This window comes from Protopterus annectens, chromosome 10.part0 (genome assembly GCF_019279795.1).
Source record: "Protopterus annectens isolate FY-2018-M chromosome 10.part0, PAN1.0, whole genome shotgun sequence".
Classification (NCBI taxonomy): Eukaryota; Metazoa; Chordata; order Ceratodontiformes; family Protopteridae; genus Protopterus; species Protopterus annectens.
The window spans coordinates 1253664766-1253692533 of NC_056744.1; positions in this window are offsets into that span (position 1 = coordinate 1253664766).

Genomic DNA, 27768 nt, shown 5'->3' on the forward strand with positions numbered 1-27768 from the left:
TTATTTATACTAATCAAACAAGATTGCTGAGGTAGCAATTCTGATGTAATTTTGCTTTCTAGTTGGTCTTTTGTTAATATAAAACAGCACGGCAAAACATGACCAATGTGCAGTGATACTGCAAATCCATCTTGTTCACTCAAATGTCATAATTAGCCAAATTATGTCCTTCAATTTTCTTCTTCTTTATGTGGGTACCACAATGTTTTTGAATGTTATGGTGACTCTCCACATTTCTATAAATTGTTTAATGAAAAGGTCTTAAGTAATGTCCTTGTTGAACTGGGTTCCCTTACTTTGATAGTCCTGGCACTCCTACCTCTCATGGACTTTCCTAATCATATCACATGCTCTCTGTATTGTTTTATAAATGTACATATATGCCATCTATCTCGCATCTTCTACAGTAAAATGAAGTCAGACTCCCTAAGCATCTCTTCATAAATGATCCCCTTCATTCCCAGACCCTGTTCATCTTTCTCTGCATTCACCAGCATTTGTATAAAGCTTCCTGAACTTAACACATTATTACAACTGTGATCTCAGGAATGTCCCGTACAACACATCATTAATTTACCATAACCCCCATATTGTGTTGCCTTTTCTGATGTCTTCTTATTTGTTGCCTGTCTATCTAAATTTGTTAACTGGGCAGATGAACTCATCCCAGGACAGTCTGTAGACATGACCTATGCCAATAGTAAATGATAGTGGTATATACATTAACACTGACAACATAATATAAGCAGAGACAAAACATAGTCCAGAAGATGTAAGTTTGAATCTTGCAATAAATAAAAATAAACATACTACAGATGTGAATTAACTAAAATATTACAGCTTCTCTTTTTCCATATGTCCTTCCCCAGCTGAGCTAGCCTTAAAACAGTTAATTGTTATGTATTTCTTGACCAAATTAAAGTTGTTTGAAATATTTGTACCAAGTGAAATAGAATTCCAATGGAAGTGGTTATTTCCAATGTTGCAGAATTTAAAATTTTGTGGCCAGTATAACTGGCATTTATGAGAACAACCAATATATAATTCTAACATATTGGATGAATAATTTTAGCCAAAGGATTTCTGTACCACTTAGCTTTTCCTTACTGGAAGAATTTCTCTAACGTCAACCATTAGTAGGGCTAATAGATATTTTTTTCCCAGAGCCATGCCAACATAGTGCTAACATTAACCACTTACTTTATATATAATCTCCAGTATAAAATATGCTCATGATTTGGATAATGGAATTCATTGTTAGTTTCATTGTGTACTTATACATGTTCCAAATTTTGGGTCATTCTGATAATGCAGTTATAGAGTTTATGTATTCATTCATTCATCCATTCACTGGCATTTTTGAAGGGCATGGCTGTTAATACTTTCTTTCTTAGAGTTCAGTTGTTTGTAAAACCTTGACAGAAACATTGTCTTACATAGTCTTATAAAAAATGCTCATTTTGTTCTTAAAATAGATATCCAGAAATGAAAAAAAATTAACTTGAGTTAGAAAATTTTCATCAGACACGATTTAAACTGCCACTCAGAATTATAAATGTTTGCAATAGTATTATTTATTTGTACTTAGAACCATTTCCTTAGAATATTTCCAATGTACACGTGACCAAATCAGATTTGGTTTCTATCCCTCCATCTTTCAAACCTTTACCTGGAATAGGCCCAATATTACTGCCTGCCTTCTGAGCTAAGGAAAAAGGACCATGGCCATTATTGTGTATGTGTGTAGGGGGTTAGGATCAGACCTCTCAACCAATCGGGGACAAATTTCAACAGAATCATGGACAAGACATGAAAAAATCAGGGACAATCAGGGACACTTTTAAAATATTAGTGCTATTAACTTGAAACATTGACAGAATCAGAGCATATGAATTAATACACATTTTCTGAAGTAAAGGAAGTCTATAACTCTTAATTATTGTCATTATTCATTAAGTGTAAATCACCACCTTTCCTCCAAAAGTCACTAGTTTTAGCAGAGATTAAAAGGGACAGAGCTAAAATTTGAGTCAAAATCAGGGACATCCCTGAAAATCAGGGACAGTTGAGAGGTATGGTTAAAATATGTTTCTATACTTCTAATTCCCTCTCTGTCATGGCTTACAGGTGAGGACCAATTACCACTACATAAAATAAAAGGGTGGGTAATGTTTTGAACACATCCTGTAGTCAGCTAGAGTGCAGTAAACCTCTTGGTTGGACTTGCATTTATAAATCCTGCTCTTCATGCATTGAGTGTATAGTCCGAGGTTTTTCCTATGAGGCACTACTTGAGTCGGATGTGTACCTGTCCATTGCTCCTGACATAGATGAACCTACATTGACCACTCACTCCCACTTCCTTCCCAGTCATCTCCTCCGTTAAAAGAGCCATGAATGCAAGTAATCTGGGATATAGTTAACATTACATGTATCTATACTACAAAGCTGTCTTTGGTTCAGAAGCCCAATTATTAATGGTGCTTCATAATATCTGTTAAACAAGCAATCGAATCCTCTCCTCTTCTCTTCTCGTATTTGAATCTGATTCTCTACTTATCATTTCCCTTGGAAATAGTAGGCTAGAAGTGTATTGCTAAATCTCACTCTATTCCTCCAACATTATCAGGTCTCTCACTATGGTTGCACCCCCATCAGATTCTGCTATACAGTCTTGATATCATCTAAAAAGAACTTTATTAGGCTTTCTGTGACCAGCAGGAGATCAAAAATCAGTGGGTTAAACATAACAAGACCTTCTGTAGATTCATGTGCAATATTGCTTGCCACCATATGCCTCAACTGTCCAGATTTTTGCAGAATGTCTAGATTTTTGCCTCATATGTTTGGTCTGTTTCTCATAAAATTGTGTTTTTTCTGACAAGTCATTGGCAATCATTGAGAACGGATGTCAGAAACTAATGGCAGGCAATTGAGTTTCAGACTTCATATCATTCACAAAAATACATGCTAATTCAAAACCTGTTATTCTGTCACCTTTCTAAGTTTGTAAGAGCAATATTTAAAAAGTGTCCCCATTTTTGGGCATTTGTCCCCCAATTACGTGTGGCTTTGTCTAGATTTTTTGCTTTAACAGGTTGAGAAGTATGCTTGCCACTACACCTAGAGTGCCTAACCCCCACTGTAGTTCCTTGCTCTCTGCCCTCAATCAACTTTTCAACTAATGCTCAGAGTTTATTTTGCTCCAACTTGCCTCTTTTTTGTAAGATGCATGTTATGTTGTCTATGACAAAACTTAATTGAAGTCCATCCAAATTTCGTTTACAGTTTACGTCTTTTCACCTCCCTGTTAAGAAAACCATAAAAGAAGATTAGTTTATTCTGAAAGGATTTTCCTGCTTTAATTGATACTGGAATTGATAAGCAAGCAATTCTGCTTCAAGAATTATGTGCTTTGACTTCACGAGTGCCAAAATTGTTTAGCTTTCTAATGAAATCAGGCTTATGGCTTTAATTCCTTGGGCTATTCCATGCTCTGCTTTTGTAGATGGACACCACTACTACTTCTTGCCAGGGTCACTGAATCACCCCCTTTTTCATTGTTTGATGATATTTTCAGATGTTCAGCTAATGTACCAGAAAAGTGAATTATTTATTTTACCCTGAGTTGAACAGTTGGCATCAGAGCAAGGATCTTGAATTCACAATTTACAGTGCAAATGCTAACCCTGTCTGTGGGATTCCAATAAATGGATGCCTGCAACAGCTTTTATTATGGTAACAGATGTGTCACAAAACTAATGCAGGTAGTGAATGGAAACTGAAAGAGAAACATTTATAAATGGTTGATCAAGTCCCTTGTTAAATTCTTTGAGTGCCTATGTATTATCAGTCTAAATTATGAATAAATTATCACTGTAATGGAAACCTGCATACAGCTAACATTTGTAGAGCTTAAGGAATGCTTCCTGTAATTGTACCATAAAATTGCTGGCAATGTGTAGAACAGTTCGGAAACCCACTGCATTTCCCAAAACTCAAGCATAATGTCAAACTTCAGTTTCTTATTGCTCTACTTATCTGCCCTGTTTAAAAAAAAATGTCTGAAATTACAGACTTTATATAAAGCATTTCAGAACCTTGTCAATGCATAATAATACTGTGTTGCCAGACTTTTTGTTTAATTTGACAGGAGTTTCATATGGATTTTCTCAGATTTTTCTCTCACACCCAAAAGACATGCAGCAAGCAGTTTGCTGAATCTAAATTGTCTGTAGGTTTGCGTGTGTGTGTGTGTGTGTGTGTGTGTGTGTGTGTGTGTGTGTGTGTCTATGTACATGTGTTTGTATCTGTGTATACATGGAAAAATGGCCTGATGATCTACTTCCATTCCCGATTTACCTAGTAAACTCTGTGGTGATGTCTGTTCATGGGTCACTATAAGAGGCAGATGTGACAGAACCATTGGATGGATACCCTGTTAATTGCTGGTATCTGTAGATAGTATTATAGCACAGCTCCACTTCAACAGTACTATTAGTCCACTGCAAATCACCATACTCTATTTAAGATCCTTCCCAGTCAGGCATCTCAGAATAGTGTTGTCAGTGTACAATATGCACTATTGTTATCTTTTTTTTTTTAATTCAACAGTGCAATGTTATTTCATGGTCTCTTCAAGCATTTTAAGATGCTGCATCTTGGTTTATGTCACAGATTTAGCCACTCAGATAGTGCTCAGGTTGTGCACACACGTGTGTTTGTGCATGTGTGTGCGGAGGGAGGTTCTAGTGTGTGTTTTAATACTGTATATTAATGTTCTATTGTTATAAACAGCAATAAAGAGAATATAACATGTCCAGCCATGTCCTCCCATCACAGCTTCGGTCAGAAAACTACAGTTTGTATATTTCAGAATTCCATTTTTATTACTGCAAAACAGCACTATTTAACTTTGTGTGTGTTCTGTCATTTAAACTGCAAAGCAAAATGTCACAGCTCCGCTCTGAAAAGTACTGCAGTACCATCATATGTTGCTTTTCAGAATTATTATAATTACTGTAATATTACTTGTCTGTTGGTATACAGTGCATTGCAAAATGTTACCGCTCACGTTGAGACTTGCATGTCACAGGCCCAGCCAGAAAAGTACAGTTCCAGTATTTCAGACCAGTGTTTATTATCATACAGCTAGCCTTACTATTGGGAGGTATGTGGCAGGGAGCACCTGGGAGGCACAAAATGGGTATGTTACCCTGGGCATTAATCTCCCTTGCTAGACCTCAATGCCATACTTAGATTCACAGATTCATCAATATTCCAAAGTGGCTCAGTCTTATGACCATTTACTCCTTACCAGTACTGTCTCTCAGGCTGGCCCTTCTTTTTGCAGGAGGGCCATGCCAGTATATTTTAGATACCAATCCAGTCATTTTTATTATGTTTAATTTAAGTCAGTGAATCACACTGCTTAACATGTAGGGTAAATTAGCTCCAGAGGCTTGGGAGGAGTTGGGTAAAAAATGTGCCCCTCTACCATGCTTTATTACTCTTTTAGTGAAGATTTAGGCTAGTATTGGTGGGTATATTGGATTTATGAAGATACTGGTATTGGTGAATATATTGGATTTATGAAGATATTGGAGGTCCAGGAAAATCTGTTTCTAATGATGTGGTAAGCAGGATAGAGATCCATGTTCTAAAAAGTCTGTAAGGCACAGAATAAAGAGAGAGCCTTTCATGATAGCTGAGGGATTTTAGGCCTACCAGCTTTTTGGTTATAGAAAATGTAGTTTTTTTTTTCTAATTGTTTGCTATATTTAGTGAGATACATCTCAAAGGTCACATTGTAGTAAAAAAAATTGACCTGATCAGTGCAGAGAATAAGGCACTGATTACCTCTTCAGACCTTGATGATATTCCTTTGGCAGTTAACATGGTTAAGTAAAAAGATTTCCAGAAAAGTTTTTTACATGATGGCCAAATGTGAGGAAGGTAGCCATATCTAACATTCTTGTTTTGTAGTGGTGTATTGTCTATACGGTATGATGAGGGGAGGGAGTGTCTACCAAAAGTTATTTTTGGCATTTAGTTTGAACCCATTTTGTCTCCAAGAGTTTTCTAGTTAGACTTCACTCTGGAAGCTTTGGGTGGCTTAACAACATCCCCAAATTTGGAGTCATCCACACTCCTTTAATCAGGGATCTTGTCTGTGTGCTTGGAGCTCTAGCCACTTCTCTGTGGTTATTATATTATCTTATTCCCAGACTTGTAAATATTATTACATGGTAAAAGCCAGTATAAACTGTGTAGCACGTTGTTCCTGTGTTATTGAAATATATGAAATGCCATGATCCACTAGATCTAAGAGGTGGTGTTTGATTAATACAAATTTGCCAGAGATAGATGATACCAAAAGGTCATGGATGCCTGGTAAGTGAAAAACAATTTTCTTATGAAAGGAATATAAGGTAAAAAAATATTGGTTACAGAAAATACACAGTTTCAACACTGCTTTTTACAGACTGAACTCTGACTTCATAAATGCAATGTGTATTTGATTTATACAGAATTTATGGGCCTAAGTTGCCAGTTAAACTTGAATTCAAACTTTTCAACTCATGTTTTACTAATAGGCCTCTTAAGATTTTGACAAGATTGCATGCTGCTTTCAACACAGTACTTCATGTTCTGAAATATGATTCATTAATAATGCACTGCACATTTTACAGACAGTAGAATTATGACTGTTACTCCTTCCTCGGTGGAAAGTACTATTCTAGATACAGCTTATGTAAGTATTCTGGAAATTAAACAGGGTTCTTAAACCTTACTAGGACATTTTAACTGATTGTGACATTTCTCTTTTGCTGAGAATGATTTTGTCAGAGAAACACTATTTCATTCACAAAGTGATGCCTTTATGTTTCCTTACTAGTACTTCAGTCACCTTTAATCTTTTTTTATGTTTCATGGATGGCAGACTATACAATGGGATATAACATAAGAGCTGATTTATTAGAAGCTGCTTCAGGATTGACTGGTTTTGTTGGAATACTACAAGCTAATTGGTTAGTCCAGTACTCTGTGTACATCTGAAAACTGCTGACCAGTAGGTTTAATTATAGTGCTCTTTGTCTTCATCATTAGCAATAACAAGGGCTCCTTATAAGAATGGGGTATTTCCTTATAAGAATGAGGTATTGTTACTAATTAGTAGCTCTGAGCAAGAGTTTCATATCAGTAGAACATCTTAATCATTTTCTGTGTGTACATGCATGCTTTTATTTATTTATTTACTTACTTACATTCCTCATTTACTTTCTGTTAACAAGGTTACTCCCATTAGGTACTGCCTGTTTTCAGTGGAGACCCAAGGTAGTATTCTGACTAGAAGAAATTTGGTCAGGATTCTGAGGAAATTCTCCTACTCCTCCTTATTGTCTGAATTTTAGCGTCTGATTCAAAATTATAGTACAGGATATAGAATGTTTGTTTGCAAGCAAAATAGCAGAAAAAATATTATTCATAGAAATTTGCACATAATTCAGATACATTTGATAGACATGTTCAAAGAAGTTGATAAAATGTGTTTGCAATGCAGCATGCATAAAAGCAGCAGCACAATCCAAGAATTTGTAATGCATTCCCATTCATACTACAGTCAACTTCGTAATGCAGTTTAGGTTGCTCACAAACTAATACAAATGGTTTCTACTGTACTAATCAGCAACAGTAAGTTGTCAACAACTACCTCATGAACCACCATTGTGAAAAAGACAGCAACCATGCCATTACCATGTGTCAGCTACTATATATATAGCCTACCTGAGGGTAGGCATTCTGCAGCTACATGAATGCTGGGACATTTGACCAGCTCTGTCATACATACCAAGATATGGAGGGGCACAGGCTTCATTGTCAGCCCATTTCATAGTGAACAAGAATGGATACACTAACAAGGATCCTGGTCTGGTCACAGGTACATTCCAAACGCCAGTAGGAGACAATACCAAGTACCATTTGACCAACAAACATCCCACATATCAATCACTTGTTGCTCATAATACAAGAAGCATTAAAAATAAACTATAGGAACTTCATTCCTTCCTTACCAACCATACCTCAAAAGCAGTAGACATTACACAATGATGAATCAAAGAAGACTCCCCCATTTAGAGCTTTCACTTCCCTAATTAAAACTACCTATCTTACAACAGACCTGATACTAGAGAAGGAGGATGAACTCTTGCTCTCATGAAACACAACATAAAAGCCACCCTACTTGCCCAAAACTCCTCTTCTTATAACCACTATCCCAAATGAAAATGATTCAACTCTACTTGACAAAAAGGAACATTGTTACACTGGGATCTGACTAGTACTAAATTCTAACAGCACATTACTGACATGCTACTACAATTGATCATAGTTAGTAATGTCCTGATACTAAGAGCCTTAAACATCAGTTTACCTTGTCTTTCCAATGCAGATGTTTTTGACTGTCTTAATGACCTTGCTCTCTTCCAGATAGCCAAACAGCAAATGAGACCCAAACTTTTTACCTGATAATTTATATCTTCTAGTTGTAATCATTGTCAATATACCCCATAAAATAAGCAGTCCAGTCATACTATTGCCTTCCCTCAGTGACCATTGCCCTATTTATTTATTTATTTTATTTGACATTTGTTTACCAGGAAAGTCCGACTGGGATAATATCCCATTTTAAGTACATCAGCAACCTGAAACTGCCAGCAACTTAACTAGCTTTGCATCTGGTTATACCAAAACTTTAAGTTCCAATTGTCTACAAAACTATAACTAAAATTAGAACTTAATTCAGTCAAGAAAGATTTCCTAATTCCTCACTCTTCATGACAATTCAGTCATAGAGATAGGATTCCTCATTGCTCAGATGGAATACAGTATATCAATCATCATTCATGCCTTCAAGACATATCTCAACACTCTTCAGGTAATAAGTAACCTTTGCAGGTTCATCTGCCTATCCTCAAAACAGACCACCATTCCTACAATGAGGTTAGGGCAGACTCAAGGGGAGGATGGTCCCCCTGTTGTAGAAGAAATTAGTGGTCCACAAAATCAGAAAAACTGATAGGCCAAAAAGGAGCCATAAAGATGATAGAGAACATAAGAAAGAAATTATGTATTGGTACTCTTATGCAAGAAGCCCAGAGTTGCTGGACAGAAGATATACAAAAAGATTGAGAGAAATTAGAGGAAAGAATAATACTTGCACAAGAAAAACTGTCAAAAGCTTCAAATGCAAATTGGTGTTCGTTAATACAACAGATACATGAAAATCATTGCATAGACAAATTTTGGGCTGTTTGGAAAAAGAAGGGACTGAGTATGTGGGAAAATATAAAGAACAAAATCTATTAATTTTTGAAAGGTATAAAAAAGAAATATGGACATGGTAAAGAAAGAGAAATCTGATATGGTACAATATTTATGCAAATGAGAAAGCTAAATTAGTCAATACAAAAAGCAGCTCCAAAGATATTCAAAGAGGAATATAGGCAAAGGTACCCAAATATGAAAAACTTCACAATCCAAAAAATAAAATCACAAAGAGAAACACCAGAACACAAGATTAGTAAAGTAGAATTTAAAAAAATAGAATCTCAAATTGTGGAATACCTGTGAACTAAAGGATTTAGTGTAGAAAATCTAACACAGGTTCTATCACATTGTGATGGAACAATGAGTCCCCCAAGTAAGGAGAAGCAGGAGGGACAGGAGACATCTAAAGAAAAATATGGACATGGGAAAGGAAAATAGATTTTTATATGGTGCAATATTTATGCAAAGGATAAAGCAAAACTAATCAACACAAGAAGTACCAAAGACATTTGAAGAGAAATATAGGCAAAGGTATCTGGATGTGAAAAGTTTATAATACAAAAAATAAATAAATAAATAAGAAAACAAAGAGGGAAAGTAGAAAAGATTAGTAATGGAGAAGTTAAATAAATAGAAACTGAGGTTATAGATTTCCTACAAAGTGAAGGATTTAGGAATACAATTTCAGTTGGAGTTGCACAGCAAAGGAAGGGACAGGAAACTATGGCAATGTTGACATAGTCAATATTGTGGAGTGATACACCAATGAGTTGCCGTACAAAAAGAACAAAGAGCAATGGATGACACAGGGTAAAACTGAAGAGAATATGGCATGGGAAGATGCTCTGCAACTTTCATGTACAATGCCCACAGGAAATAGAGAACGAAGAATCTGCCCTCAGTTTAGAAGAAAATGATCTAAAGGAAAAGTTACATGATTTAATAGAGATGGATGGACATATTGAGATCAGTGAAAGACATAGACTACAGAAAGTCAATAAGATCCAGAATGTTAGAAGTTTGATAAAACGAATACAGTAATACAGACTGTTCATAGAAATTCATACAATCTAACAGAAGTAAATAAGATATATTACTATGCAGCTAAATTAATAAACAGACAAAGTCTTAGCAGAAAAACACAGGGCAGTAAAGAAAAGGAAGTGGAGAAATCAAATGCCATCATGGAATTGTTGAGGAGAGAAAACTATAAAGCAGTTAAGACAAGAACTGTCACTGTTAGAAGAGTACAGAAGAGGGAATAGATTAACAAGAATACTCAGAAAGATAGACGTGATAAAATCAACACACAGTATCAGAATAGATATCAGTACAGGCAGAAAAAGGAAAAGGAAAAAAAAATAAGCAATTTATTGGCCCAAAATGTTTTATAGAGAATTGGGAAACAAGGCAAAACATATAAAAACACCATCAAAAACAGAAAAAATAGACACATTTTGGATAAATATCCATGAAGAGCCTGTGGAACATAACAAAGATGCCGAATGGACAGAAGAAGTAAAAGAAAGAATAAGAAGTTCAAATATACAGGATATGAAATGGGATAAAGTAACGACCAGAGAAATTGAAACAAAATTAAGAAAAGCAAATAAATGGAAATACAGTACCCAACTTCTGGTTAAAAGAACCACAAGTGGCAGTACACTAAACACCGAAAGTGTGATAAGGGACTTGGGGACACAGGTGGACAGTGGTCTCAACTTCGATAACCACATATCCACAACAGTCAGGAAATCCTTCTATGTGGCACACTTCATCATTAAGGGCTTTTCATTCAGAAAAAAGGAGGTCATTGCCTCACTGCACTCATCCCTCATTAGACCCATTATAAAGTACAATGCCCCATTTGGTATGTACCTCACAAGACATCTGCAACAACTGGAAAGGTCACAAAAATACCTCACGAAAAGAATCACAGGCCTAAAGCAGATGCCCTATGCTGACCATCTAAAAAAAACTCTGTCACATATCGCCTACTCAGAGGCGATCTCTGCTTAACATACAAGGCCATGTCAAACCAAGTGCTGTTGGACATGCTACACTTAAAGAAATCTCAATCCCTCAGAGCTACATGCTCCAGTGATCTAAACCTGGTCATCACAATGAACAAAACATGGAGGGATAGGTTCCTGACCCAGAGACTCCCCATACTCTGGAATAGACTGCCCATACATGTCAAACTGAGCGCCTCTTTGGCACTCTTCAAAAGGAACCTTGACGATTAGATGGGAGATAGGAAATTCACTCTAGGGATCACATCAGTCACCCTGCTAGAGAGGGGACCAGGGAAATAAATATTCTGGGAAGAAATAGTCAGGGAATTGTTATGGCTAGGCTTGTACAGGCCCTAGGGCCAATAGCCTAGTACCAACCTATGAACTTATAAAAGTATTAACATCTTAGTACCAACCTATGAACCTATAAAAGTATTAACATCTTTAGATGAAAATTTAGCTATGAGTAAGAACTATTTTTATGTGCACCCTGAACAGACGCCAACCTGGTTAACAACAGGAAAAACAATACTCCACAAGAGTGAACCTGCAAGCTATGCTAAAAACTATAGACCAGTAACTTCCCTTCAGACAATGTATAAACTATATACTGCAATTAACGATGATAGAGTTTAGTCATTTCGAAGAAAACTCAGTCATGGCAATAGAACAAAATGGTAACAAAAGAAAGTCATATGGAACAAAGGATCATTTGTTGTTAAATAAAGTCATAATGGAAAACTGTAAAAAGGGGAAACACCTAATTATGGCATTGCTAGACTACAAAAAAATCATTTGACAGTATCCCACATTCATGGATAAAAGAGGGCTTACAAATGTATGAGATATACCCTACACTGATCAATTACATTATAGCAACCATGAAACAGTCGCAAATCACTTTACAGTTAAGCCATCAAAAGGACAAATTATTATTCCAGGGATAAAAATTCAAAGGGGGATTTTCCAGGGAGAATCTTTGTCACCGCTGCTCTTTTGTCTTTCCCTTAACCCATTAAGCTGTCTACTTAAATTAGGTCATGGCTACAATTTGGCTCCCAGAAAACAACAAAGTGTAAAGACTTTTCATCTTGTTTTTGTAGATGATTTAAAATTATATAGTTCATCAGATGAGGAACTGAATGTCCAAGTACAACTGGTCAAAACTTTCTCAGTTGATATAAGAATGTCATTTGGTCTTGATAAATGTATTAAAGCAGTCTTTAACGCAGGAAAGCTGCAGCACCAAGAAAATATCAGTCTGGGACAGGAATGTGATATAAAAGAACTTGAGCAGGAGGGATTATATAAATATCTGGGAATTGATGAAGGGTCAACAATAAAACATGAACAAATGTGACTAAAGCTTAGTAAGGAACATTTTAGAAGATTACATTTATTGAAAACAGCTCTGACATCTAGGAATAAGTCCAAGCTATAAACCAATTTGCTCTTCCTGTCCTAACTTACAGTTTTGGAGTAATTGACTGGCCCCAAAAGGTATTGGATCAATTGGACAGGAAAACAAGAAAATGTCTTCATGCTTATCAAATGATTTATAAAAATCGGTGTATATCAAGATTATATTCCCCATTCTGAAGGAGGTATGGGTCTCCTTGAAATTGATTGCATGTATAGATCTGCAGTCATACGACTACATACATATCTGCTGATCTCACAAGATCCGAATATAGTGAAAGTTTTAAAACATGAGGAGAAAATTGTAAGATGACTTCCCTCCATAGTTTAGCAGAAGCATATTGGTGTCAACCGGAAATGGAAATCAAACCAGAAGTAGATAAAAATCAGACAGCAATTGACTGTGCCAGAAAACAAAATAAAGAATATAAGGTGAAGGATCAGATGAGAGGACAAGAAATGTGGAAAATGCATAAATATAGTTGCAAGTATAGATTGGAACAACCTCATGTCAATCAGGACTGAATGCAAGAATTGTTAAGGGGAGGTGAATTTGAACCAAAAGAAGAAAGGTTAATATTGGTGGCCCAGGAAAGTGGAGTACATAAACACTGGATTACAAAGCCCATTGAACATGTTGGAGAAAGACATATGCAGGTTTTATAAAACAGAATTGGAAGCAGTCACAAATCTTGTTGCTGGGTGTGATACACTAATAGCAGAAGGACTGTATACTGAAAGGCATAATAATCTGGCAAGACTGTTGCAGTGGGCATTTTGCAAACATAATAATATTGAAGTAGCTGAGAAGCATTGGAAACTTTAGCCACAAAGCTATATAAAAAATGATGGCATTTATATCACATGGGATCACCCATTACCAACAGTTCAAAAAAATCGATAGTAGTTCAAGAAAAGAAACCAGAAGTAGGATTGATCACTGAAATTGCTACACCCAGTGACTACAGTGTCTTATGTACAGAAAAACACAAAGTCATAAAATGCCAGGTTTTACAAGGAGAAATGAGGGCAATGTAGAAGAAGGATACCCATATAGTTCCAATATTAGTAGGAACAATGTTTCTTATAAAAAAAATTACAATTTCACTTAGATATGTTACCAATATGTGTAACTCCATATGAACTGCAGAAGTAGTCAATACTGAACAGATTGTCGGGTGCTGTAAAGAGCACTTCTGGCTAACATCAATGATTGAACCAATACTAATTTCATAAACTTTAATAATACTTTGTCTTAGGAATGGGGTCCATTCCCATCATGGTATTATAGGTTCATAGGTTCATACTAGGCTATCTGCCCTAGGGCATTTATAAGCCTAGCCAGAATGTGTTTAGCTTTCGCCACCCATTTTAAATTTATTTTGCTATGCCCTTTTTCAAGGTTAGTATACTGTGCCTCTGTCTAACAGTGACGCAGAAGTGATACCCGGGGTAAACCTACTATCTTCCATCCACTCATCAAGATTCCTCTTGAAGAAAGTCAATGAGGGACTCTGCCTAACCTGGACTGGGATTTTATTCCAGAGTGAAGGGAGCCTCTGGGTTACAAATCTGTCCCTCCAGCATGTCCTATTTATTTCAGTGCTGAGGTTCAAGTCTCTCGAGCATGTAGCTCGATGGGATTTGGATTTTCTGAGGTGCAGCATGTCCATTAATTCCGGGTTGGACATGGCTTTATACGTCAGGCACAGATCGCCTCTGAACAGGCGGTATGCCATGAGTAGAGCTGGAGTTTCTTTAACCGGGCAGCATATGGCATCTGTTTGAGCCCTTTGATCCTCTTGGTGAGGTACTTTTGGGGTCTTTCCAGTTGCTGCAGGTGTCTGGTAAGGTACATCCCAAAAGGGGCATTGTACTCAATTATGGGCCTGATGAGGGATGAGTAAAGAGGCACGATGACCTCCCCTGATCTAGATGTGAATCCCTTCATGATTAGGTGGGCTATATAAAATGTTTTTCTAACCACTTTGGCTATGTGTTTGTCAAATGAGAGATTGCTATCAACTTGGGTCCCCAGGTCCCTAATTACTTCTTCTGTACTTAATGGATTACCACCTATGTGGTAATTTGTGGGCACTTTGTTTTTGCCAAAGGGGATGACTATACACTTTTTGGCATTTAGCTTGAGGCCATGGCTCTGGCACCAGTTGTCTGTTTCTATGAGGCCCTTTTGGAGGATACTTGTGTCGGCTGGAGAGTCGATTATGGCGCCCAGTTTGCAGTCATCTGCGAACTTGGTCAGCCACAGTCCTTCCGTGTTGGCCTGTACCTCCGAGAAATATATACCGAACAAGAGAGGTCCCAGGACTGAGCCTTGTGGGACACCACTTGTAACTGGTTTGGAGTCTGACATGGCTCCAGCAATTCTAACCATGTGGGTTCTGTCCTTGAGCCAGTTTGCAATCCATCTAGTGACATAGGGGTTTATATTTAAGCTGGTGAGCTTATCTATAATGCCCGAGTGGGGTATTGTATCGAAGGCTTTTGCGAGGTCCAGGTAGGCTATGTGGACCACCTTCCCCTCGTCAATGGCCTTGGTGACTGTTTCAAAGAAATCAACCAGGTTTAAGAGGCAGGATCTGCCCTTAACATAGCCAAACTGGGTAGGATCCAGTGTCTGTAGGTCCCCAATATCTTTATTTATGAGGTCCATGATGATCCTTTCCATAGCTTTGCAGACCAAGCTAGTCAGGCTTATGGGGCGATAGTTTCCAGGATCCGTTGAGGCACCACCTTTATGGAGAGGGACCACTGTTGCTGTACGCCACTCTTTGGGCACATATCCTGTAGTAAGGCTGAGATTGAACAGTAGTTTTATGTTTGGGTTTAGCTCTTCTTGGAGTTCATGTAGGGCGCAGCCCGGGACACCGCCTGGTCCCATTGATGCTGTGTTTTTGCTTTGGAGAGGGCGGCTCTTACCTGAGCATCTGAGATGTCAGGGGCAGCACTCTGCTGGGATAGATATTTGCCCTTTTGGTGGGAGTTTGCGCTGAACCTGTCAGCTAGGATGTTGGCAATGTCTGTGGGTTCAGTGTATTTTTTGTCATTTTGGACTAATTCTGAGCATATCTGGGAATTACCACCCAGATTCCCAACATAACTAAAGAAAGCCTTGTGATTATCCTTAGTGTCCTGTGCATTTTTTCTCTCGAAGCTGGCCTTAGACAATTTTATGAGTGCCTGTAGTTTTTTGCTAATACTGATCAGTGATGCCTTCCCTTTTTGGGATTTTGCTCTATCATTTAGTATCTTCCTCCTTCTATTGTATAGTTTGTTTATGGCTGGGGTCCACCAGACAGGACGTCTGCCTTTGGAGGATTGGGTCTTGGTTTTATTTGGGATCACATGATCCATGCATTCCTGAAGGTGTTCATAGAATGCATTTATAAAGGATTCTGCGGTCTGGGCCATATTTTCCACAGGCCCAGGGGCTTTGAAGGATTCCACCTCAGTTTTGAGGAGTGTGAAATTTGCTTTAGAGAAGTTTTTCACTGTGGTTTTCTGGGCAGGGGGTGGGGTCGGGATGTGAATATCCAGTGAGATTAGTTTATGGTCTGATCTTACCAGTGAGGGATACACTTCTGGTCTGGAGCATAGAGTCCCCATGTTGGTGATGATCAGGTCTAGTATGTTTTCTCCTCTTGTGGGAGTGGTAACAAGTTGTTCCATAGCATTTGAGTTTATAAATTCTAGGAACCTTTGGGCTAGGGTGTTGGAGCTAGAGTAATGCTCCCAGTCTATTAGAAACCCAAAAGACTTGGAAAAAAGTTAAATGGCTTCCAACAAAACCGCAATTTTTTATAGTAGTTCTATGTTGTGCTACAATTACATTTCATAAATTGGATGAATTTTTCCAGTCTAGTTCTTATAGTTTAAACCATTTTACATATTTTGAGTATTAGGCTTGCATTTTACTTGCATTGTTGTTGTGTTTTCTCATGATTGCGCCTGAAAATGTTCCATTGTGATAAGTTGTTCCCTGTCACCATAGAGAGGGTCAGTGGGGATGGCCACCATTGAGACAAGCATCAGAATTGTTTTTCACTTTTTTCACATAACCCTAATGCTGTCCTAAGGATTCATGTCTCACAGAAAGGAAGGGGGGCATTCAATACATTGATGGTGCTTGATATCCCTCACCTCTGAGAAGGCTGTTACCAACAAGCAGCCTTGCCTGCTTCCCTGAGCACAAGAAGTGGTTTCTCTAATCTCTGTGAGGATAAATCACATTACATTAAGTGTTTACTAGCATTCTGCAACCCTTCCCTCCCAGGAAAGAATGATAGGCCATTTCATTCTCTCTCTCCTTACTTGGTTCTACTAGTAACACGGCTGCTACTCAAGCCACACTAACAAGAGTTGGGGGAACAGCTCAGTGTAAAGAAAATGAAAACACTCATCTGTGTTAACATGTCTGGCAGGAGATTTATGTATATTCTCAGATTAACTTGTATGCCAGCATGACTAATTGTGAAAATGTAAATACATTTTTAAAATGTTGAGTATTTACCTGTTTATAGAAAAATGTTTAAAGAATCTATGTGTTTTGATACATTTCTAACTGCACATGTTTGTGAGGGAGATTCTGAAGTAAAAAAAATGTCTGTGGAGAATCAGCTGATCACTAGGTGGTATTAGAATGTTCCTGGTTGCTAGGTGATTATTTGAACAGATGATTGACAGGAAAATGAACTTTTTCAAACAGCTCATTGTTATTTTTAAAATAAGGCAATGAAGACTGTTAACCTGGACTATAAAAGAGACTGCTGAAGTCAGTTGATAGGCAGTTAATTAAGCATTGCAATCAGTTACAATGCTGTGCAGTGGAGACCCGAAAAAGGACTCACCAAAAAGTGTAAGCCTGCTTTTGCCTTGCTGTTGTGTTTTAGATTAGATCAGGGACAGTATTCTCTAGTTAGATTAGGAGAGTTTAGTTATGTAGACAGTTTTTCTAAGATGATGAACTTCTATCATACAGTTTAATTTTATATTTCTGGTGTTTATTGAAAAATCTTGATTTACATTCTTGCAATCATTTTACTTATTAAACATTTTTCATTGCCTTACATTTTGGTTGGACAATCAGTGTGCTCTTTAGAGATTCGAGAGTGTTTATACTTGTTTGATACTTCTCAGGTCACATCGAATGCCTAGCTGCTTCTGGTCATAGCTAACATTTATTTTGATATTTAATTTTTAATAATTGATCACCCTTTGAGGATCATGTAGACCTGTCTGACTCTGGTGGTAATGTATACCATTGTATTGGGGAGGGGGCACAGCTGGAAATCTGTGTCAAGCTTCCCATAATTGTTTGAGTGTGTGAGATTTGAATTTATTTTGAGTGTGAATGACTCAGAGATTTTAAACTGGAACACATGGCTCTGAAATGTAGAATAAGGGATTACATTTGGAGTAGACAGAGCTAAGTAGTCTAGTCCCAGTAACTACAGCATGTTCCTGTTGTGTTCATAAGGGAATGTATGGAATTTTACTCTTGTGCACTCTGTGCTCTGGTGTTTTCCGTGACAATCCACACTGGCGTCAGTAGCTAGGATTGAGGTTCCTTAATTACTGACCTGGGTTTTAAGTGGGGGACATTACTTATTGGTGGCAGTATGGTTGTATATTAACTGGATGTCACATTAATTGGTGGCAGTGGTGGGATTTTTAATTGGATTTCATATCCTGTGGGTAGCTATCATTAAAGTGTGCACTCTTGACAGCCACAAGGTGAACATTCAGAATTTCAATCCACTACAGTTTTATTTATTTATTTATTTATTTTAGTTAGTCAGGGATAGCAGGCAAGGACATCAAAAGAAGATTTTAGCAAGCTGACAAAGATCAAGTTTGCTAAGAAGTATGAAGTCAGAGGATTGATGCATGCCAACCTGACCAAAGAAGCAATGATTTGGTTGCAGCCACAACTCAGACCAGCTGTTTGAAGGATATCCAGTTTGGTGCTGGTGGTGTGCAGCCTGCCAAGATTAGACAGTCCACATTTTCTTTAGAGGACCCGAGAATCCATCTGGAGTTAAGGAGATTGGAACTAGAGGCCAAGAAGTGAATCAACATCTAGAGGCTGAGATGAGAATGTGACATCTTGAGCTGGAATCAGCAGAGAGACTAAGATGTTTAGAAGCCAAGGACATTGAGAACTGTGCCGACATGAAATGCAGCTTCAAACCCTTCAAGAGAGTTATGGAGGTAATGGAGAAGGGAATAACTGAACCCCTGAATCTGTAAATGTCAGTAAACGTTTTCCTTAGTACAGGGATGGGAATTACTTTGACAGTTTTATTCATATCTTTGAGAAGGTATGTAGATAATGATGTTGACCATGAGCTCTGGGTGTGGTTCCTGATTCCCTTCCTCTATGGTAAAGCTGTTCAGGCTGTAGCAAAGTTAAATTATGTAGATTGTTTGGATTATGACAAAATTAAATGTTGCTTGCTTGACTGTTTCAAACTTACACCTGAGGCATATAAAACATTTTTTTGAACATATAATTATATGTGATTATATTGCTGACTTAAGTACTTACTTTCACAGATGGGTGAGTGGGTGTCAGGTCACCAATTTTGAGGGACTGGCAGAACTTTTGGTGAGGGAGCAAGCCCTCAGTACATTGCCTGATGACATGATTGTCCAGTTAGCAGACCATGAGTGTAACTCTGCAGGGGAGTTGGGGAGAAAATGGGATCTCTATTTGGTAAGCAGAGCACCACTGCATAAGAAAGAAATACCCAGTGCTGCACATAGACATGGGAACCCATGGGGGGCATTCTAAACCACTCTAACAGAGTACACCAGTAACAGGAGAAACTACTAATCCAAGTGCATGGTTAGGGATTAGATGTTTCAAGTGTATCCAGAGGGGACACACAGCAGCCAAATGACCACTGAGGCAAGATGAGAAACAGAAGGCGAGGGAGCCAGTAAGTGTAGATGACAAACTGCCAATGGTAAGTTGTCTAGAAACAACTGGGGTGCCAAATTATTACCAAAATCTATATCCTATCTTAGTAAATGGTAAACATATAAGAGATGTACTGAGCAGGTTTTTCATGTTTGTTATATAAATGTAGTGAAACCCTGGAAAGAAATGCAGGTAAAAAATGGTGAGTGTTAAATTGGAGGTTATGTATTGTGATGACAGCTGCATCACTAGGCTTAAATGAACATTATAGCCTAAACCCAACATTAACACCCATGCCTTTAAATCACTGATCTATGTCACATGATGCAGAGACTTTAAATGACTGAGATCTATGGCAGTTATTTCAAACTACTTGGGAAAACTCACCAAGCATTTGTAAGTTTAGCTATTTTTGATCAATAAAACTTGTTAGTGGTTCCTGTTTGTCTGTGCTCATATTATTGTAGATATTTGGATTTTGACAATAATTTACCCATTTATAGTTCTGCTGTTTCTGTAATTTTTATGATACAGACAACTTTACTGAGTTACTGATTTATTTGAGACTTGTTGCTACCTTTTGGTTCTTTTTGCCAAAATCAGCCTAGTTTTGTGTTTAGCCAAATAAAACCACTGATTAACAAGAAGCCTATTGTGCCTTCTGCTTAACACTTCAACAGAAGTCCTTATTAGATTGTCAATTTAGTCATTATTCTTTCATACAACTGGTGTTATCAAAAGTCTACTATTCAAATTAGATGGTGGCATTTAACCTTAAGATCTTAGTTTCAACAAGATTATGCATAAATTGTCCATTCACAAGTTGTAATTTTTTTACTTTACAGTTCTCACGTTTGGTCACTCACATAGTTGTTTAATTCTGGAAAATAAAATATGCAGATACATATGTGCATACAGTGCTACGCACAACTGCTGAAAGAAAAAAGAGATTGCTATGCCTATCCAGACTAAACACACCTCTCCAAATTGATTCTTATGTAACAGTAGATACAGTGAATGAAATCACCTACTCAGACCCAGTTTAAAAAAATACATCCATGATTTTTCCATATAACATTTTAGAAGTATTGCTAGTCAAGTAAGTATTTTATTAACTGAATTCCAAAAATTACATACAGTACATATAGTCAAATGATCTAGAAAATCACTTTTGAGCTATTACACTGCTGAAAATATGGAGTTATCAAAATGCTGTCTTTTTCTTTAACAGTTCTGGAAAATAGTGTTAATTGAAATGTGTAAAGAATGCACAGATATTTTTATTAGTATTGGAATGCTAAAATGTGACTTAAAGAAAATAATGCAAATTCTGAATGATACCCCAGCAGTAGTGCACAATTCCATACAGGATCTAAAGCAAAAGGATGAAAGAAAATGGAATCTGCTGATATTATATTAAGCTGGTCTTACCCCATGAGTCTGTCCAGTTAGTGCAATGGCCAAACCAATGAATCCAGAAAAAGTTAGGGTATATGCAGACATTTATTTATTATTTATTTATTTATTTTATTTTACATTTGTTGACCGGGAAAGTCCGACTGGATACATGTCCATTTTCAGCGGAGGCCCGGGGAGAAAAGCTCCAACATTAACAAATAGGTATACAATATGTTGATATAATACAATTTGTTCTCATTAGGTAGTTACACAAAAAAAGGAGACATTTTAGAATATTTCTACTCATTCCTCCAAGAATATATAAAAAGAAACAAAAATACAAAAAAAACACATAGTATAACAGAATTTTTTCTCCTTTTATATAGACCCTTCGTATAGTAATAACGGGTATTAGAGTAGTATGCAAAGATTAGAGATTTGCATGGAACTAAGAACTAGGGGATAAGAGGGAAAACAGATGTGTGAAGAGGTAGTGGTTACATAGTTAGACCTGTAAGGAGGAGAAAAAAACTTGATTAGGTGGAGTCAGAGTGGGCTTATGCATTGGCAGAGCCAGTGTATCTGGAGGTGGTGATGTAGCCTCTTTTTGAAGAGTTTTATGGAGGAAATGATGGTGAGGCTAGGTGGAAGGGAGTTCCATATTTTTCCTATTGCATTGGCAAAGAGAGCATCACCCCCTGAGTTGTTGGATTTTACCGTTTGAGCTAATAGTTTGTTTGAGGAGTGTAAGCTATTGAGATTGTTGTAAGGTTTGATTATGTTTTTCAGCGCAGGGGTTTTGTCAGATTGTTTAAGAATTTTAAATGCTACTATGAGCTGGCTCTGCTGGAGAAGGTTAGGGAATTCGATCCAACCCAGGTTTTGTAGGTTGGTACAATGATGGGTTCTATAGGGCATGCCAGTTGCAAATCTAGCAATATGATTATAGCAACATGTAAGTTTGTTTAATTCAGTTATGTTAAGATTAGTAAAAATAGGGGAAGCATATAAGAGGGTAGAGAGGAGATGGGAGCGGGCAGTGGCCATTTTTGCTATAAGACATCAGCTTCTTTACAGGTGATTGATTTCCCATTCCCTTAGTGTTAAGTGTCCAAGTCAGAAGATGCCAAGGTTCAAAATGCAGATGATGGTTTTGTATAGGATATCATTGCTGGTACAGATCCTATCTGTACACTGTCAGTGAATTGTTTGTTTGGGAGCTTTCTCCCTTCTTCCTATTTGTGCAACCATGGAATTAGTATCCCCAAAAAAGAGGGGAGCAGGGGGGGGATTGCTGACTTGAAAAAATGCTTTTAACTTGATGCAGCTGCTCAGTATCTTATTATTTGGGGGCTTTGTGGTGGGGCAGATAAAACAAATTATTGATAGCATCAGTTTTAGATATGAATTCTGGAAAAGATTTTAGCAAGCTAGATGTCTGGTCAGGATACCACCAGTTATGGATTACATCATTAGAGCATGAACATTTCAACACTTGCATCGCAACTTGGACTGAGAATCTAAGTTCATAGTTGGGATAAATTCAGCTGCTGTCATTCTTTGGAATATCATACAAGAAGTGTTAGGAATATCAAATATCAGCAATTTCAGTAATGATATAATTAAATTAGAGGAAACATAAAAACATTGCAATTTAAGTTTAAGCATTTTACAAGCACTGAAAGAAAAAATTGACAACAAAGAATACTGTGAATGAACAAGAAGCATTTTTTTTGTAATTATGTATTTTACATAAAGGCATTTTGCCTGCTCCACAGAAATGTTTAGCTAAATATTTTCCGCCTCCAACTGAACCTACTACAGGAAGACATTTATCAATTATGGTCAACTACATTGCTAGATTTTTGCACAACATTTTTACAACAAAAATACTTAGAAATTTTACTCTGTACCTTGGGGGTAGAAATATTCACATAAGAAAAACAAGCACTAAAAGACTGTGTAATGACAAAGGCCATGAATACTTTCTTTAATTCCGCTAAAAAATTTTAAACTAATAGTAAAGGTTGCTCCAGATGAATTGTGTGCCACAATGACAAAAAAAGTACCATGGTCACATAAGTCAATAGTTTATGAAAGCAAAGCTCTAACAAAGAAAGATAAAAGCTACTCAGAAAATGAGAAAAAAGGCATTAGGGATAATGTGCAATTATCTATGCATCAATTATTATTTGTAGGGGTGTGTTTTTATCTATATAATTCTCTTGGAGCTAATGGATATCACTGGAAATTATTTATTACAACCGAACAACAAAATCACTTCTATAGGTAGAGAAATAAAGTTAAAGGTTACAGACCTGTTTGTGTACTGTGTTTTATATAGTAGCATAGCAAAACCCAGCTACTGTTTCCTGATATGAAATTCTAACCCTATGCAAAAATTGGAATGACAAGGTTAATGAAGATGATGAAGATGACTCTGTCAACCATAAACAGAAAAATAGCAGAGAGTCATAGAAGGCATAGCATGTTGTTGTTTATAATACAATTTGTAGTTCAAAAGCCACTAATAAAATGGCAAATTCAAGCAGAAAGTTGGCTGGATGCAGTTTTATGAACATAAAAGAATTGTATCACACCATATTTTAGCAATAACGCTGCCAAATGCCTCGCCTCTGAGATATCTGGTAGCTGACAACATGATCACACAGTACCAATTAGCAGCATCTTTTTCTAAGACAGATGAAACCCTATTTACCCGAGTCCTACATCTTGTAGTTATGGTCTGTGTCAAAGAATTACGCAGACAAAAGAAAATCCTAAGAGACAAATAGTTTCCAGAGATTGGTAAGTGTACGTCATTGTTGTTGGCATTGCCAAGAAAATGTGCATATTAAGTTTTTTTTTTTTTTTTGTAAAAATGCCATGATTACCAATACAGCTTTTGACAAAATGGAAGGCTGATCTTGTAATCCTGGATGAATGCAGCATGCATTTGCATACTCTGTAGCATGTGTCCCACACTGACTAGGATTGTAGCATGTGTCCGCAGATTGGGATTGTAGCATGTGTCCGCAGACTGGGATTGTAGCATGTGTCCGCAGACTGGGATTGTAGTATGTGTCCGCAGACTGGGATTGTAGTATGTGTCCGCAGACTGGGATTGTAGTATGTGTCCGCAGACTGGGATTGTAGTATGTGTCCGCAGACTGGGATTGTAGTATGTGTCCGCAGACTGGGATTGTAGTATGTGTCCGCAGACTGGGATTGTAGTATGTGTCCGCAGACTGGGATTGTAGTATGTGTCCGCAGACTGGGATTGTGGCGTGTGTCCACAGACTGTGATCATAGAATAACCAACAGGCTGAACCAGATGCATCCTTATCTACTGCAATGGGATTTCCTGTCACAGACAAGACATCCTAATTATCTGGAATTCTAGATACATTTATAACTGATGAAAGACATCATTTTGATATACAGCAATGTTCAGATTTTGCTCATTATTTGGTTTACAGACAACAAAATATATAACACCCAGTGGTTTCTGGCTAAAAGATTTGCAGAGATTTGCACACACTTTGCAAAAAAACTTTATGAATACTTAGGCAAAAAAAGTACATTAGTAAAAATACATCCTGGTTTTCTTAGCTGAGTACTGGGCAACAGCTCACTCACCCAAAAGGCATTACTCTGCTTATTTTTAGCTTGTTTTTGAAACTAGCATTTCATCTTCCGAAAAAACTAAAATGTGCAATGATTTATATCAGACCAGCATATCTATCAACCTCTAAGCACAAGAAATCTGGACAGAGCCAAAAATAATTGGGAAGACAAAGACAAAGAAACAAAATCAGGGACACATTTTAAATATCACTGTTACACAAACTTAGAAAGTTGCAGGCATAATTGGTTTGGCATTAACATGCATGCATGTATGTTCATTATTAAGTGACTTACATCCTCAATGATTTGCCAGTAATTTTACAAGGAACACAAATAATTATGAGGCCAAAACAGGGACATTCTGAGAAAATCCTGCATAGTTGATAGATGCTGAACAGTAAAAGAACCATGAGAAAATGTTAAATAAAAAAGTTGTAACTAGAGCAGAAATCGCTCCATTGATTATGATTAGAAAATAGAAAACTAGAAAACAGTTTATACCCCTTCTACTACCCTGGGCTTCTTCATCCCTACTTACTTACATTCACCTTATATTAAACTTCATATCTCTACTGACTTGTATTTTTTTTAATCTAACTTTTAAGATGTATACTATGTGTTTAATAATTATTCTTTATTCACTGTTACTTTGTTTGCAACTGTTTTTGTAACCTTATATGTCATTTTTCTGTATGGGGCTTTCTCCCAGACTCTGGGCTCTTGCTCAGTCAGACATTCCCAGTTAATAAATGTCAAATTAATAATTAATTATAATAATAAATACATTTATTGAAAAGGACATCTACTGAGCCCAAAATTGTTATTGGTATCAAAGGTACTATTATTACAGTGGACAGAAGTGAATGCAGAGTAATTAGGCATTGTTCATTTACAAAAAAAAACATATATACATAAATAAAAGTTGTAGTAATGTATTTAGATTGGTCTACTTAAAGCTGACCATCTTCACTATGTTGGGTCTTAGTCTACCAATAAGTAAAAATTGCAACCTCTGAAATGAAACTGAACAGACTGAATATACTGCAAATGTTACACTAATATAACATAAGAAAGCACTCATCATTTGTTTTTGCAGGCAGGCAAGCACCTGTGCTCCTATTACATTCCATGCTTACATCTAATAACTATAACAACACAAAGCCTTAGGCAAAAATTAATTAGTTAATTTAAATATTTTAATTGAGGTAGTCCACCAATCCAAGTGGACCAATTTCCGTTTAAGCCTGGCATGTACAGAAAACAGCAGAAATAGAGCAATTGACAAATAGAGTTTTAAAAAGCAAGAAAATATATAAACAAGGGCAAACATAGCTATATGCAGCATTTGCATTTGCATGATGTAAATAAATGTTCACAAGGCAACTGATTACAAAGTCAATGTAGTACATCTAGTGATCAGACAGAGATGCAATGGACAAAGAATCACTGTGGTGAAGGTGGTGACAGATAATTAGGATGCATCTGCTAAGAACCTAGGCACTTACATTTCACTTAAGATGTAAGATGAGGTTTTACTTGTGAGTGGAATTTGGAATAAGAGGAATAGTCTTTAAGATGGATGAGATGGGATTCCTATAATTTGGGGCCTGAAAGAAAGAAAGAAGGCATCACTTGTACAATGAACCATTGTTTTGGAAGACTGAAGAAGTGGACTTGAGCAGTTATGACTTCTAGGATTATATGAACTCACCTGTCAAATTAGCTTCGAGACTAAAGGGAAGAAAGTGTCAGCAATGAGAAGACTAAATGGCTGTGCTCTGAGTGGAAGATGAGGATGGAGATGGTTTGAACGGTAGAGGGATTTGTTAACAGTTGTTGCAATTAAAGGGAGAACATAGTCCAGTGGGTCTATATTATATGCTCAAAGAGACTTTTCTTCGAACACATAATCATCGACACCTAAAGAGTGAAAGCTTTAAAGTGTGAATGGCCACATTCGCTAATTTTTTCCTCTGGAAAAATTCAGTTGGCTGTTATTGGGAATTGCCCTTTTTCCCAATGTATAGCAATCTCGGAGTTGATATATTTAGTTGGGGGGGGGTGTAGGGGCAAAGCCCTCCACTTGATTAGGGTTTTGAAGTTAGTGTTTTTGTGTACGGCCCCATGAATTTTTCCCTGAGGAAAAAATTTGCAGACGTGGCCATTCGCGCTTTAGAGCGTTCACTCTTTTGGTGTCAATGGTTTTATTCGAAGAAAAGTCTTCAAGCATATAATATAGATCCAGTCCAGTTGGGTGAGCAAGATGCTTTTGCCTTACAGCAGTCTTAAGTGACCCTGGAGAAAAAGATTTTATTATCCAAGTATAAGAGTGAAATAAACTTTTTGCATGTGTTTTCCAGATGTAGAAGGAAGTTAAGACAGGATCTTAACAGATTCTCAGATACTGTGAATTGCATGTATTTCCTTCACAACAAGATTTTGCAATTGGGAAGTTGTTATAAATACAGTAAAATGTGAAAGGCAACACTCTCACATTGGGATGCAAGGAAACCTATGCCCCTGAAAAAGAAAAAAAATGTTTATTTGCTTATTTTAAAATATGCAGAACTCTAAGCTCTGTAGATATTGTGGATTCTCCATAGCAGTGCTTCCTAAGCATGGAATCAATACTTTGAGATCTTGATATAATTAATTCATAAAATCAGAGAGATTCATTTCACCTTTAACATTCTGAACTATCAGAGGTTTAAGAATAAGATGAGGGATGAGTAATATGCCCTGTTTCTTGATTCTTCGTTCTCCTCTGATGCATTGATGTAAATGAATACTTGTACTGGGGATATTTTTTTTTCCCAATAGAATTTGGAGCACTAATGTTGACAGCATCATTCAATGAAAAAAAAAGTTAACAATTTGAGAGGAGAAGCTAAAAAGTACCTCTTCCTTTGGTTCTGCAAGAGGAAATCCTACTATGTTGGCCCACATTTGAGTAAATATACACATCCCAGCCAGTGGTCGATCTAAAACAAATTCTTACAGAATTGCAGAAAAAGAACTCTACCTTGAACACCTACA